The sequence below is a fragment of the Paramormyrops kingsleyae genome, chromosome 1 (assembly GCF_048594095.1).
Source record: "Paramormyrops kingsleyae isolate MSU_618 chromosome 1, PKINGS_0.4, whole genome shotgun sequence".
In the NCBI taxonomy this organism is placed as follows: Eukaryota; Metazoa; Chordata; class Actinopteri; order Osteoglossiformes; family Mormyridae; genus Paramormyrops; species Paramormyrops kingsleyae.
In genome coordinates, this window is record NC_132797.1 from 18,110,710 (window position 1) to 18,126,484 (window position 15,775).

At 47.2% G+C, this 15,775-nt stretch overlaps 4 non-coding genes across 4 annotated transcripts; all 4 read left to right on the forward strand.

Annotated features, from left to right (window-relative positions):
• Nucleotides 1-13,473: 13,473 nt before the first annotated feature.
• Nucleotides 13,474-13,546, forward strand: trnav-uac (transfer RNA valine (anticodon UAC)). The gene has a single exon. It is a non-coding gene; the product is annotated as a tRNA-Val (tRNA).
• A 626-nt stretch (nt 13,547-14,172) lies between these two features.
• Nucleotides 14,173-14,245, forward strand: trnav-aac (transfer RNA valine (anticodon AAC)). Its single transcript has one exon. It is a non-coding gene; the product is annotated as a tRNA-Val (tRNA).
• Nucleotides 14,246-14,871: 626 nt separating this feature from the next.
• trnav-uac (transfer RNA valine (anticodon UAC)) lies at nt 14,872-14,944 on the forward strand. The gene has a single exon. It is a non-coding gene; the product is annotated as a tRNA-Val (tRNA).
• A 626-nt stretch (nt 14,945-15,570) lies between these two features.
• On the forward strand, nt 15,571-15,643 carry trnav-cac (transfer RNA valine (anticodon CAC)). Its single transcript has one exon. It is a non-coding gene; the product is annotated as a tRNA-Val (tRNA).
• Nucleotides 15,644-15,775: the final 132 nt, after the last annotated feature.

Consider the following 15,775-nt stretch of genomic DNA (forward strand, 5'->3'; position numbering starts at 1 on the left):
TCTTAGCGGGTGTCCGGAGCAGAGGCCTTGCAGAAGTTGAGTGCGAAGTCATTGATCCTACTGAAATGAAACGATACCTTGCCAATCCTATCATGGTAGTGAGAAGAGTACTGTGAATTGTTACGTTAGGAACACAGCAGTTGCTTTCTGTTTCTGAATCTTGTGTAGTATGTAGGATCACACATGCACATATCACAGGGCTTAAATTCCAGGTGGCCTGAGACAAGGCCGAGCCTGGTACGAGAGGCACCAAAGGGGGGTTACACACACAAACACACACACACACAGATAACCAGGGAGGCTAGCACTCCAACTTTTATTGCCCAAAGATTTAGGGACCTACAGACAAGCAGAGTGGACTTCCCGGACAGGGGTCCCTCGACTTGGCACCCAACCCCCTCCACATACACTCTGCCTTACATTTCACTCACCCAACAGACAAACACCCTAAAGGAAGTTTCATTTAAGTTTGGCTTTTGTATACCCTGTATATTGATTTACTCACGACTACTAGTCTCAATATACAGATACGTTATGTTTGTATGTGTCCTAACTTTTAGAGAGTCTTCTGTGTTAAAACCCCCCCTTCTCTTCCAACATTCCTTTGTGGTCCTTATCTGATCTTGGTGGACCTCACCAAGTTTCTTTGTTTCTACCATGCTATGTTAAAAGAACTGAATTAAGGTGTATTTTATCCATTCTGGAGAAGATGAATTGGCATAAGCCACACCAAACAAATTATGTTCTTTCCAGATGTGCAACTTATATTGATATTACCACAAACTAACGGCCACGCCTATCTATGGATAAGATGTGCTGTTTGTAATATGAATATTTGATGTAATATCCGCACAAAGTGTAACATCTGTTGAGGTGCAACCCAAAACCCCTGTATCCTATACTGATATGAATCAGTCACATAGATACAATAATTAATTGTTTAATCAATTAATGCAGATGGTATGAGGTATGTACCTGTGAAGCTGGTATGGCATATTTGGTATCAAACTGATTGTTAATCACCCCTGATTCCAAATCTGGTCAGTGATTACCATAAAAGTGGATGTATCAAAAGTTATAACAGCTTAATGAAAATCATCAGTAAAGGTAGAATCTGGCGGGCCATAAATCCCAAAAGGACTGAAACAGACCCCCTTCCGAAAGCCCGCCAAATGGATGGCCAGCCATTGGGCCAGGAGTCGAATTCCTGGTCATCCCTATTCATGGACTTTAGACCATAAAAATCTAGCACCTCAGAACAAAGGCGAGCAGAACAACCGCCAACCGGAGCAGAGAACAACCAGCAGCAGAGCAGAACAACCGCCAGCCGGCGCAGAGAAAACCATCCGCCCGAAGGAGAACATCAGCCCGGGAGAAGAGAAACCCACAAGAAGCCCTCCGGTGAAGGCCCAGCTGAACAGAGAACAGCACCCAAGACAAAGCTTCACCAGGAGAGAGAATCTAAAGGGACTCCACTCCACTGCTCCAAACGCCGCGCCTTCCTGAGTGCCCTCAGCTCAGCAGCTCTGCCATCAACTGCCAAGACCCCCCCCCCCACTCTTCAACCAAGTAAACCAACTTCCTTTCATTCTAACAACTTAAGCTGTTCTGTTTAACCTGCTATAAGACTTTAGGGTCGTGTTTCCACAAACTATGCTTGCTTTGCAGAACAGTATTTCCCATTTCAGGTTACTCATTTAAATCCGGTCATTGCATTTTCATAATTACATTGTTTGTTTTATTCCGTTATTTCGTGTTTGTTGTTTGTGTTAGGTGTAATGTCTGTCTTATGTCAGTTGTAGTGTTAGCTAGGAATAAATGCATGTCTTTTACACAACTTTAGCCTCCGTCATTGTGTGTCTCATAATAAGTTCCTGCCATTGTGCGATCTTGCTACACGCTCTGAACCTCAAACTCACCGGAAACATCGCGAGACTCTCTCTCATCGGCCGTGAGGGGAGCTTCGCTACCAATTGTTTACATTACCTGATGATGCAGCTCGCTGGACGAGCCTTCTAACCCAGGTTACTAAGCGATACTGGTAATTAGTGAATCCCATTTAAGTGTCACATTAACAGACTCACAGGGATACCCCAATTGAGTTTGGAGGAGCCGACCATTCGGCATAACAATCGATTAATAATCAGCATTAAATAATAATTAATTAAGCTTTAATTAATTCAAACATATTGGTGGAGAATATTAAAATTTATTTGAGCTATTAATTCCTACATTAATGGTGGAGAATGCGGGCACAAGGTTCAAACTTTTTGTGAGCACACAATTTAAACTTTTTATGACCGAACGTGCAGTTGAATAAGCGCTACTGTGAACAGGTTGCAAAGTTGAGGATTAATTGCACTCACGGCAGTCCGAAGGCATTTAAGCGGGATTATACGGGCTTATTATTTTTATTTCTATTATTAGTAGTTATTTTCTTTTGTTTTATTTTCGGTTATTTTATTTTAGGTTTCATTCGTTTTAAACTGCAGTAAACTTAAACCCTATATCTGACGAGATTCTCAGGTATAGCGCGTTGTTTCCAGGATAGATTCGGACGAGTTTCTCCCTTTCTATAAATCCTGGCAGAGATCTCTCTTTCTATTAGCGAACAGGAATTCTTGTTAAGAGGATCTAACCTGAATTCTGTTGCTAGGACTCCCTGAGATAAGACCGATAGCTTAGCTACCTATCAGGATCTTTCTCGTATGTGTGTGCCTGCTTTAGACAAAGCAAGTTTAACAACACTTTGCGCTGTGAGCCAAGTGTGTGTGTTATTTAGAATTTGGGAGTCTCCAGTGCTTGAGACCCGCTGTGGTTAAGCACCATTTGCGACGAGATATAGTGCACTCGCTATTTAGATCCGTAACGCGAGCGCTGTCTCGTTTCAGCAATTGTTTTAAGGGGTTTTAAACTGCGCAAGACACAGAAGTTAGCCGCAAGCGGCGTGTGCATACGTTAAAAAGTGTATGTCACTCATCTAGCGTCGGCAATCGCCTAGCAACCGTCTTGGTTACGAGTGCAGTCAGCGAACGCCACTCTAACCACTTAAAGGTCAGAGCCCTGAAGGCCTGCCTGACGCCATTTGTTTTTTTTTCTCCTGGGTCACCAGTGACCCCACCCCTTAGGCTCACGTACCTGGGACCCCCCCCACAAAGGGAGCAACGTCCCATTGAGCCTCTAGTGGTCAGGCATTGAACTACCACTCCATTTCGAAATTGCGCCTCTAGTGGTCAGGCATTGAACTACCACTCCATTTCGAAATTGCGCCTCTAGTGGTCAGGCATTGGACTACCACTCCATTTCGAAATTGCGCCTCTAGTGGTCAGGCATTGAACTACCACTCCATTTCGAAATTGCGCCTCTAGTGGTCAGGCATTGGACTACCACTCCATTTCGAAATTGCGCCTCTAGTGGTCAGGCATAGAACTACCACTCCATTTCGAAATTGCGCCTCTAGTGGTCAGGCATAGAACTACCACTCCATTTCAAAAGTGCGCCTCTAGTGGTCAGGCATTGGACTACCACTCCATTTCGAAATTGCGCCTCTAGTGGTTAGGCATAGAACTACCACTCCATTTCGAAATTGCGCCTCTAGTGGTCAGCCATAGTAGTACAACAACATCTGAGTTGGGTCTCTAGTGGTCAACACCGGTAATACCAACACACATAATTGGACACACAGGTTCTTGCCTGAAAGCAGGAATCAACTTCACAGACCAAATCGATTAGATCACAACACATTAACATCTAATTAGGTTATTGCTGCATAACTAATTGATGTTTACAATTAAACAATAAGAAACAATTAATTTGGTTTGATTTCTGTTTTACCTTTTTGATTTATTTTAGGTTTTATTTCATTTTATGCTTTCATTCACTCTCTCTCCCCCAACAAGGAGACTTGCATAGAAGTTCAACCATTATTAATAACAGTAAACCAGTTACACATCAGGGAGGCATTGAGGTTTTGGACGTGATCAGTTGAGCTTTTCCTGTGCTGAGTGCTTACCATTTGCTCTCTGTTGGTTGAGCTTACCTGTAGCTCTGCTGTCACTGCTTACGATCGTACAGTTTGTCAGAACCGAAGGGGAGTTCTCAGCAATTGGACGCCCAAAAGCGTGCCAGCTGGGCTGCACCCGCTGACTCATTAAGGGCAAGGTTGGCAGGTATCTCGGGAGGTCATTACAAGTTTGAGCAGGACCTCGTCTAGGGCGAAGTTCAGGAGAACAGCCCTAGCTTGGACTCTCAATCGGTTGGGTGACACCTGAGTGCCGTTGCGCCGTCTCTTGTTCGAGTCAGGGCCCAAAGTGCGCCCGATAAGCTGAGCCCCACCTGGGTTGTTTCAGTTGTGCGTACAGAACACCCCCTTCCAAGTTGACATTGCTGGGGATCGGGGGAGTGGGAGCTGGACTTGGGCCTGCTTGGCTGGGATTGAGCTTGTGGGACGTGCCCTACTCAGGAGGGACACCTGACAGCGTTCAAGCCTCTCTAACTGCATGACTAGCTAAACACCGCAACACCTCATATAGGGACACATAAAGCAGAACCTGCTAGTGGTCCCCCGTCTGGTCAAAGCGGAGTTGTACAACAGAGCCCAACCCAGGGGTAATCTGATCTGCAACAGCAAGCTACGTTTGAATGCAGTCCCATTGGTTTGAAGCTGTTATTTCTCATTTCCTGTTCCCAACTTCTCCTGTGGTCTTCTGACACTGTCAGTAGCCACAGATCTGCAATTTCCAGGATAAGGCTTTATCCTTTCCCCCTCACTAGGGCATCTCTCAGGCCCTAGAGTAACTCACACTGTTCTAACCTGCAACAACTTCTCCCAGGGAACAATTTTTGTTTGTTTATTTTGTCGTGGGTAACTATTCCCGTGGTTCACTACACCCTTCCAGTTACCCATTGACAGGCCCCAGTTCTACTTTATTTTATTTTGTTGGTTTAATTTGTTCGCCCAGATTTAGGTGTCAAGCCACCCACCTAGGCAACACCCAGCTTGAGTAACAGATTTCTGCGGCCACCCTCCTGTTGACCGAGTCACAATGACCCACATGGAAAGCCCACTGGACCAGTGGAAAGATTTTGGTGTCTGGTCTGAAGATGTGACTCCCAACTTGCCGTCCGGTCATGTCAATCTCACATGGTCCAAAGAAGCTGACCAAATTGAGGACGACATTGCCGAACTTATGGACATGCCACCCACTCAGAAATGCGGGAGTAAAGAGCTAACCAAAATACTCGGCTCCCTCGCACACAAACTACTAGCCAGGCTGAAGATGAATGAAGAGGGAATGTCCCGTCTCCAGCAAAGGGTGCAAGCACTCCAACAGCAGGAGGAAAACACCCAACGACTACTGGCAGAGACACAGAGAGATGCCGCCCAGGCCCAACATCACATTGGGAACCTGGAGCAAGAACTCCAAAAGAGAAGCTCTCCACCCCATGAGGAGGAGGAGACAGAAGAAGGCGAAATGCCTCACACCAGCAAAAAGCTTCAACACGCCCTGGAAGAGCTCAGAGCTGAAGCTGACCAGCAAGAACAGCAAGCCAGAGCCACCAGAGAAAACCTCAAAGCCAGACTGGACCAGGCCGACACCCTGCTGGACAGAGCCCACGCGGAGCTCAAGAAAAAGGATGGTCGGATCCAGGCCCTGGAAAACCATCTGGACGAGGCACAGAGACGTCTGCACAAGATGAATCACCAACTGATCAGCTCCCAAGAACAGCTCACCGAGGCCAGAACGAAACATTGGGCTGACGCAGAAGAGATTGACCAGCTGAGACAGGAATTGAAGCAAGCATATGAGATGAAGTTGGAATTCGAGGCACCCTACGAATCAGCAATGGGACCGACGTCATCTCTAACAGTGCGGTCGCTCCCAAGGCACACGGGGATCTCTCATCGGGACAAGGTAACTCCCTGCCCATCACCAGACCTTAAGGAACCAAGAACCCAGAAGGTCTCTCTCAGAGAAGACACCACAGATGGAACAGGCCTACCAAAGCGAACGTTACACCAGCACCGTGCTACCACAAAGGAGCTTGATAAAGTAGCTCGGAATATCAACACGTTTACCCCGAATCCCAGAGGAGGCCACGACATTCATGCCTACCTCCAAGACATTGACTTCCACCTCCAAAGGCTGGACAATGTGACCAATGAGGACAGAGTCTACCTCATCAGGATCACATCTAGCCTGGAAGTCCGCAGCTTCTTGGATCGACAACCTAGTCGAATCAAAGCCGACGCCACGCTGCTACACGAAGCACTGACTCGGGAGTTTGCTGATCCTGAGTCAGAACAAGGTATCACCGTCGCCTTCGATGTTAAACAGAGCAGACAAGAAGCTCCCCAAGCCTACTACAATCGCCTTCGTCGGGCATATTTTGGGTCCAGAAATGAGCCAGACATGGAAGAAGATGCGAACTTCAAGGCTCTCTTCCTTCGGAACCTCCACCCAACCATTAACCACTACCTGGGGCTCATGGCTTGTCCCCGCACCATGACAAGTCAACAACTGCGAGACCTGGCGATCAAGGCGTACCACAAACAAAGAACAGCAGCTGAGAAGGCAACCAAGGCTCCGGCAGTGCTGAACCTTAGCACTACAGATCCCAACCTAGCGTTGGAAGGTGGCCACCCTCCTCATCAACCACCAATCCATGACCGAGGTTGGAGAGCAGCAAGCCACAGTGAGCATTACCCTGGTGTGCCCCCACAGCAGTCAAAGACTCAGCCAGACTGGTGGGAGACACGGCGCTATCCTAACAAGGGTAAGCTAAGACCAATGGAGCCATGGAACAAGTGGAGAGACCGACAGGGAAACCAGTTTCCTAAGCCAAGCTCTCCCCCAAGTTCCCGACGGAATCCACCACAGAACTGGCAAGACAGAAGGAGAGGTTACGATCCAGACTCGAGGCCTGGACGAACCAAAGAAGAAGAAGAGGCTAATCTACTACAGTTGCTGCGTGATTTCTTTACTCAGCATCCCCTCAAGGGTCAAGAGGACTTTCGGAAGAAAGATCCAAAATGACTAGGACGGAAGCACAAATCACGCAGGACCCCACAACCCTCACCTGAACCCACGCCAGACAATGCCTACAAACTCCCTCAGAGGTCAGCCCCAAATGACACTCAACAGTCATCGGCCTTCCCTACCAGAGATATTGGAACAACTGAAGAAGTCCTACCTCAATTAGAAAGTGCTACTGACTCATGCCCAGTTAGAGCACCTGATGTTGCCGTCACCAACACAGAGCTTGATCAAGGGGATGAGCCCCCGCTGGTGCCCGGCAGCACTGTCCTGGTTGTGTGCCTTGACTCAGAGCACCAATCCGACTGTGGCGACGCCTCACCAATTCCTGGCCAGGCCCCTGTGCCACAGCTTCTGGGTGACCTGATGGAAAGGGGGGTAGCCAAGAAATTCTACCTCTCCATCACCCTGGAAGATGTTCTCACCCTCGAGACCCTCATCGACACTGCAGCAGACATTACCCTCATGTCAGCCAGTCACTTCTACCAGGTGCAGCACCTAGCCGCCCAGAAGAACAAAACCCTCCAGCCGAGGAAATGCTCTTTGGATGTGCAGGCATATTCACCAGTGGGCACCAGGATGGATCACATGATCCCCCTCAATTTGTCCATCGGCCCCATGAATGTAATGCACCCTGTATACATTTCCCAACTTGAGTCCATTCCATTTCTCATTGGGAAAGATTTGCTGAACCGGTTCGAGCCATTGTTAGACTTCCAACGTCAGAAAATTTGGGCTCAAGTTAGAGAACCGCTGCCACTGTGGACACCTGACACAGCCACATGGGAATGTCAAACCTTGGCTGTCTCCTCGGACCTCACTCCACACCATGGAGAGAGCACAGCTGGAGATCAGTGTCTTGACGCAAGAGACCCATACCAGCATCATGACTCCTTCCTGTGCAGGCAGGACCCTACCCTGGGATCCTTCTGCCCCAAGATCGGGAAAGGCATGTGGCCCCAAGGCATGGAAGTCACAGATGTGGTCATGACCATGGAGGTAGAAGAGTCACCAGTGACAAAAGAGACTGTATGTCACGTGGAGCTTGCTGACGACCAACACCTGACAATCCATGCCATAACTGCCCAGCCTGACGCAGTACAGGCACCCAGCTGCCACAGCTATTCTCAGGAGGGACCAGCAGCACCCAACATTGTGGACACGCCCACACCAATGGAACTGCCGCGACACCACTACTTTGAGGAAAATATCTGTCAAGACATGATCACCATTTATGTAGATGGGTGCGTATTCAAACATCAGGGGACCCTGAAAGCTAGAACTAGCATTCCGTGGCTCAATGACGACCCTGTCCCACCACAACAGCTCAAGCTTGGTCCTCACACATCGCAGTACGCAGAGCTGGCAGCAATCTTAATCACCCTGGAGATGGCCTCCGAACGTGAAGTAAAGGACCTGCTGATCTGCAAAGACTTCAGCTATGCACGTCTCAGCTTCATGTGCCATCTCCCTCACTGGACACGAAATGGCTTCAAGACATCAGGGAACAAGCCGGTCAAACACAAAGACCTCCTGCATACGTGCGATGCTCTGATTACCGCACGAAACATGCAGATCTATTGGAAGAAGGTCAGCTGTCATTCCAGACTCCTAGGACTGGACAAGACATACGATGACCACACGGACGCACTCGCTAAAGCAGGAGCACTGCATGGTGACTGTCCCCTCCCACCCACCCATGCTGTCCAGGTCGTCACCTGCAGCCACAGCCGAGCACCTACCTCGATGCCAGAGGCCTCACTGCTAGAACTTTCCCTTCAGGTCTCCAACTCTGGCATCGTCTCTCTCCAGCCCACTGATGCTGTGTTCAATAAGGTCTGCGATCACCTCCGCGACCTCTCTGCTAACTCGATCTCCACAACTGATCAGGCATCCCTTCCTGACCTCCATCACCTGATGATGGCTTTACCCTTTCTTCATCTTGCCGAGGGCGTACCTCTTGATGTCCCTGATGCCCACACTTCACCACGGCTCGTGGTCCCTCAGGCACAAAGGGGGGTCATGCTACTGTACGCCCACGACGCACCCTGTGCAGGACACCGCAATGCCAAAACAACCTACGAGACACTTAGTCAAGTAGCCTACTGGCCTAACATGCGACAGGATGTAACAGAATATGTGAAAGGATGTCTGGTCTGCTGCCAATTTCAACCAGCAGATCCAAACCACAAGGCACCTCTGCAGCGACGGGGTATCAATTTCCCATGGTCAGATCTACAGATTGACTGGGTAGGACCCCTGACGAGATCAGCTCGCGGAAACAAATACTTCCTCACAGTCACCTGTCAGTTCACTAAGTGGGTAGAATGCCTCCCGGCACCCAACGACACAGCCCGGACAACGGCATATCTGCTCACGAACCATGTGTTCTCCAGGTTTGGCCTCCCACTGAAAGTCAACTCAGACCGAGGCACCCACTTCACAGCCGAAGTGATGCAGGACATTTGGAAACTGTTGGGGATCAAAGCCCAGTTCCACATCAGCCACCATCCTATGGCATCCGGCCAAGTAGAACGGACCAACCGAACCGTCGTCGGTATGCTCAAGAAATATGTGGCATCCAATCAGAAAGATTGGGATGTGAAATTGCCCCTGGTGCTCATGGCAATCAGAGCCACACCCCACAAGTCCACAGGAGTGTCCCCCTTCGAACTGATGACGGGACGACAAATGACACTCCCTCTCCACCTGCTCTACCAACCTGGTGACAACAATCTCATCACAGCCTACACCACACAACAATATCTGGACAGCCTGCACCAGCATTTGAGAGCTTCCTTTGCATTCGCCCAACAAAACCTGCAAAGAACCGCAGAGGGCAGGAAAGCCTACTATGACCAGAAAACCTCACAAGATGAACTCCAAGTGGGAGACAAAATCTGGACCTATAGGTTTGTGCAACAAAACTCAGCACAAAGACTTTCCAGGAAGCTTCTACCACACTGGTCGGGACCACATGAGATCGTGGACAAACTGTCACCTGTGGCTTACCGAATCCGAACCAACAAAGGCACCCACGAAACATGCCTCAAGTGGGTTCATCGGAATCAAATCAAGAAACACCAAGCCCAGAGAAAGCCTGAAACACCCACCAACCAGTCTTCTCAAGACGAAGCCAGCAGCTTGGAATAAACCACATTCCAACCAAAAGAAAGACATCTTTTCAGTCTGAAATCTCCCCAAACTCCCAAGGAGAAAGACCAAAGAGAAAGGGGAGGAAAGATGGTCACAGATAGGGTAGATTAAGGTGGTGGGCCTGACTACTGATATCTGGGTGACCTTTTCAGTTTTTGCCGTACTTATCTGTTTCTTTCTTTTGATAGCTTTTCATTTTATTTTGGTTGTTGTTTTTGGTAAGGACCTGGGGTGGCTCACGCGTGCCCGGGAAATTACTGAAGAGGATCCGGTTTTGCAATTTTCTTTGTCCTGTTTGTTTCTTTGCAATTGTTCTCTGGCCGAGAATTGTTGCCCATTATTTCTTTCTCCTTTTCCCTTTGCACCGGTGTGCACAACATTCAGAGTCTCGACTCACCCCCTCAATCCTAATCTGGTTTTTATTTTCTACCCCCTATTACTAGGATGATGCTGCCCCCGGTATTAGCATTACTCTGCCTAGGAGGCTGAGGCTCCAGTCTGACACGGCGTTCCCTGGACCTCCGCCTGGCACCGTCTTCCGGGGACAGCCCGGTCTCGTGATTACCAACTGTTGTACCCACACAGAGAGAGTATTCATCGGACGATGTCAACTGAACCATTACCTGCACAAGAGACCCCCAAACTAGTGGGACAGGTGTCCGATGGACCCAGGATGCCCTGCATCATGCTGCCGCGGACACTACCCACAGGTTGGAGCAGACCCAAGCTGAGTCCAATCGACGGCCCAAGAGGCTCCTGAGCACCCAGCTGGGAGCTGCAGCAGCTGTTGGCAACCTGTTCGACATAAGATTCACCACTCCTCGCGGTCCCAGAAGCCAGGCGCCAGCCCCTGCGCCTCCTCCCTGTCCATCCTGTCACTGTGCCACCCAGAGTGCCAAACAATGGGATGTCAACAATGCCTCGTTGCATGGTGGTGATCCTGTTTCAACTTCCGTCGCCTGAATGATGGCAATGCCATCATCAGCCGAAAGGGGGGATATGTAGGATCACACATGCACATATCACAGGGCTTAAATTCCAGGTGGCCTGAGACAAGGCCGAGCCTGGTACGAGAGGCACCAAAGGGGGGTTACACACACAAACACACACACACACAGATAACCAGGGAGGCTAGCACTCCAACTTTTATTGCCCAAAGATTTAGGGACCTACAGACAAGCAGAGTGGACTTCCCGGACAGGGGTCCCTCGACTTGGCACCCAACCCCCTCCACATACACTCTGCCTTACATTTCACTCACCCAACAGACAAACACCCTAAAGGAAGTTTCATTTAAGTTTGGCTTTTGTATACCCTGTATATTGATTTACTCACGACTACTAGTCTCAATATACAGATACGTTATGTTTGTATGTGTCCTAACTTTTAGAGAGTCTTCTGTGTTAAAACCCCCCCTTCTCTTCCAACATTCCTTTGTGGTCCTTATCTGATCTTGGTGGACCTCACCAAGTTTCTTTGTTTCTACCATGCTATGTTAAAAGAACTGAATTAAGGTGTATTTTATCCATTCTGGAGAAGATGAATTGGCATAAGCCACACCAAACAAATTATGTTCTTTCCAGATGTGCAACTTATATTGATATTACCACAAACTAACGGCCACGCCTATCTATGGATAAGATGTGCTGTTTGTAATATGAATATTTGATGTAATATCCGCACAAAGTGTAACATCTGTTGAGGTGCAACCCAAAACCCCTGTATCCTATACTGATATGAATCAGTCACATAGATACAATAATTAATTGTTTAATCAATTAATGCAGATGGTATGAGGTATGTACCTGTGAAGCTGGTATGGCATATTTGGTATCAAACTGATTGTTAATCACCCCTGATTCCAAATCTGGTCAGTGATTACCATAAAAGTGGATGTATCAAAAGTTATAACAGCTTAATGAAAATCATCAGTAAAGGTAGAATCTGGCGGGCCATAAATCCCAAAAGGACTGAAACAGACCCCCTTCCGAAAGCCCGCCAAATGGATGGCCAGCCATTGGGCCAGGAGTCGAATTCCTGGTCATCCCTATTCATGGACTTTAGACCATAAAAATCTAGCACCTCAGAACAAAGGCGAGCAGAACAACCGCCAACCGGAGCAGAGAACAACCAGCAGCAGAGCAGAACAACCGCCAGCCGGCGCAGAGAAAACCATCCGCCCGAAGGAGAACATCAGCCCGGGAGAAGAGAAACCCACAAGAAGCCCTCCGGTGAAGGCCCAGCTGAACAGAGAACAGCACCCAAGACAAAGCTTCACCAGGAGAGAGAATCTAAAGGGACTCCACTCCACTGCTCCAAACGCCGCGCCTTCCTGAGTGCCCTCAGCTCAGCAGCTCTGCCATCAACTGCCAAGACCCCCCCCCCCACTCTTCAACCAAGTAAACCAACTTCCTTTCATTCTAACAACTTAAGCTGTTCTGTTTAACCTGCTATAAGACTTTAGGGTCGTGTTTCCACAAACTATGCTTGCTTTGCAGAACAGTATTTCCCATTTCAGGTTACTCATTTAAATCCGGTCATTGCATTTTCATAATTACATTGTTTGTTTTATTCCGTTATTTCGTGTTTGTTGTTTGTGTTAGGTGTAATGTCTGTCTTATGTCAGTTGTAGTGTTAGCTAGGAATAAATGCATGTCTTTTACACAACTTTAGCCTCCGTCATTGTGTGTCTCATAATAAGTTCCTGCCATTGTGCGATCTTGCTACACGCTCTGAACCTCAAACTCACCGGAAACATCGCGAGACTCTCTCTCATCGGCCGTGAGGGGAGCTTCGCTACCAATTGTTTACATTACCTGATGATGCAGCTCGCTGGACGAGCCTTCTAACCCAGGTTACTAAGCGATACTGGTAATTAGTGAATCCCATTTAAGTGTCACATTAACAGACTCACAGGGATACCCCAATTGAGTTTGGAGGAGCCGACCATTCGGCATAACAATCGATTAATAATCAGCATTAAATAATAATTAATTAAGCTTTAATTAATTCAAACATATTGGTGGAGAATATTAAAATTTATTTGAGCTATTAATTCCTACAAGTATGACGAAGTGACTTGATTGGTGTGAAGTCACTTTGCAGGTTCCTGATTAAATTCGTTTGAAGACAGAACTGATACTAGCATGTGGGCATGACGGCATTGCAAAGGAGGCCAACTGCTGGTTTTTCACATTTGATTCAATGAGAGGATGAGCCACTGACAATTGGCAGATTACCTAAAATGTCCTTTGCTGAAGGAAGCCACTGCATGTCAGTTGTTTCCATAGTGTAGTGGTTATCACATTCGCTTTACACGCGAAAAGTCCTCGGCTCGAATCCGAGTGGAAACATGGTAGTCTTCTACTTTTGGCACAAGCATCAAATCCAACACACCAGTGAAACCAAGTTGCCCTTGTTCATAAGTCTCACACACTGACACAATGCATGACATTACACAAAGTGTCGGTCTTCACTGTCTTAATAGTTCTACATACTGTATACCTCAAAATTCAACCAGCATGTGAGAAATAAAATTAGCCAAAAGACTAAATGCAAGCAAGGGGCCTGATTTTGATGTTCAATCATCAGATGCTTCTTAGCGGGTGTCCGGAGCAGAGGCCTTGCAGAAGTTGAGTGCGAAATCATTGATCCTACTGAAATGAAACGATACCTTGCCAATCCTATTATGGCAGTGAGAAGAGTCCTGTGAATTGTTACGTCAGGAACACAGTAGTTGCTTTTTGTTTCTGAATCTTGTGTAGTATGACGAAGTGACTTGATTGGTGTGAAGTCACTTTGCAGGTTCCTGATTAAATTCGTTTGAAGACAGAACTGATACTAGCATGTGGGCATGACGGCATTGCAAAGGAGGCCAACTGCTGGTTTTTCACATTTGATTCAATGAGAGGATGAGCCACTGACAATTGGCAGATTACCTAAAATTTCCTTTGCTGAAGGAAGCCATTGCATATCAGTTGTTTCCATAGTGTAGTGGTTATCACATTCGCCTAACACGCGAAAGGTCCTTGGTTCGAAACCGAGTGGAAACATGTTGGTCTTCTGCTTTTGGCCCAAGCTTCAAATCCAACACACCAGTTAAACCAAGTTGCCCTTGTTCATAAGTCTCACACAATGACAAAATGCATGGTGTTCCACAAAGTGTCAGCCTTCACTTTCTTAATAGTTCTACATACTGCATACTTCAAAATTCAACCAGCATGTGAGAAATAAAATTAGCCAAAAGACTAAATGCAAGCAAGCGGCCTGATCTTGATGTTCAATCATCAGATGCTTCTTAGCGGGTGTCCGGAGCAGAGGCCTGGCAGAAGTTGAGTGCGAAATCATTGATCCTACTGAAATGAAACGATACCTTGCCAATCCTATCATGGTAGTGAGAAGAGTACTGTGAATTGTTACGTCAGGAACACAGTAGTTGCTTTTTGTTTCTGAATCTTGTGTAGTATGACGAAGTGACTTGATTGGTGTGAAGTCACTTTGCAGGTTCCTGATTAAATTCGTTTGAAGACAGAACTGATACTAGCATGTGGGCATGACGGCATTGCAAAGGAGGCCAACTGCTGGTTTTTCACATTTGATTCAATGAGAGGATGAGCCACTGACAATTGGCAGATTACCTAAAATGTGCTTTGCTGAAGGAAGCCATTGCATGTCAGTTGTTTCCATAGTGTAGCGGTTATCACATTCGCTTTACACGCGAAAAGTCCTCGGCTCGAATCCGAGTGGAAACACGGTAGTCTTCTACTTTTGGCACAAGCATCAAATCCAACACACCAGTGAAACCAAGTTGCCCTTGTTCATAAGTCTCACACACTGACACAATGCATGACATTACACAAAGTGTCGGTCTTCACTGTCTTAATCGTTCTACATACTTTATACCTCAAAATTCAACCAGCATGTGAGAAATAAAATTAGCCAAAAGACTAAATGCAAGCAAGGGGCCTGATTTTGATGTTCAATCATCAGATGCTTCTTAGCGGGTGTCCGGAGCAGAGGCCTTGCAGAAGTTGAGTGCGAAATCATTGATCCTACTGAAATGAAACGATACCTTGCCAATCCTATTATGGCAGTGAGAAGAGTCCTGTGAATTATTACGTCAGGAACACAGTAGTTGCTTTTTGTTTCTGAATCTTGTGTAGTATGACGAAGTGACTTGATTGGTGTGAAGTCACTTTGCAGGTTCCTGATTAAATTCGTTTGAAGACAGAACTGATACTAGCATGTGGGCATGACGGCATTGCAAAGGAGGCCAACTGCTGGTCTTTCACATTTGATTCAATGAGAGGATGAGCCGCTGACAATTGGCAGATTACGTAAAATTTCCTTTGCTGAAGGAAGCCATTGTATGTCAGTTGTTTCCATAGTGTAGTGGTTATCACGTTCGCCTCACACGCGAAAGGTCTTCGGTTTGAAACCGAGTGGAAACATGTTGGTCTTCTGCTTTTGGCCCAAGCTTCAAATCCAACACACCAGTTAAACCAAGTTGCCCTCGTTCATAAGTCTCACACAATGACAAAATGCATGGTGTTCCACAAAGTGTCAGCCTTCACTTTCTTAAT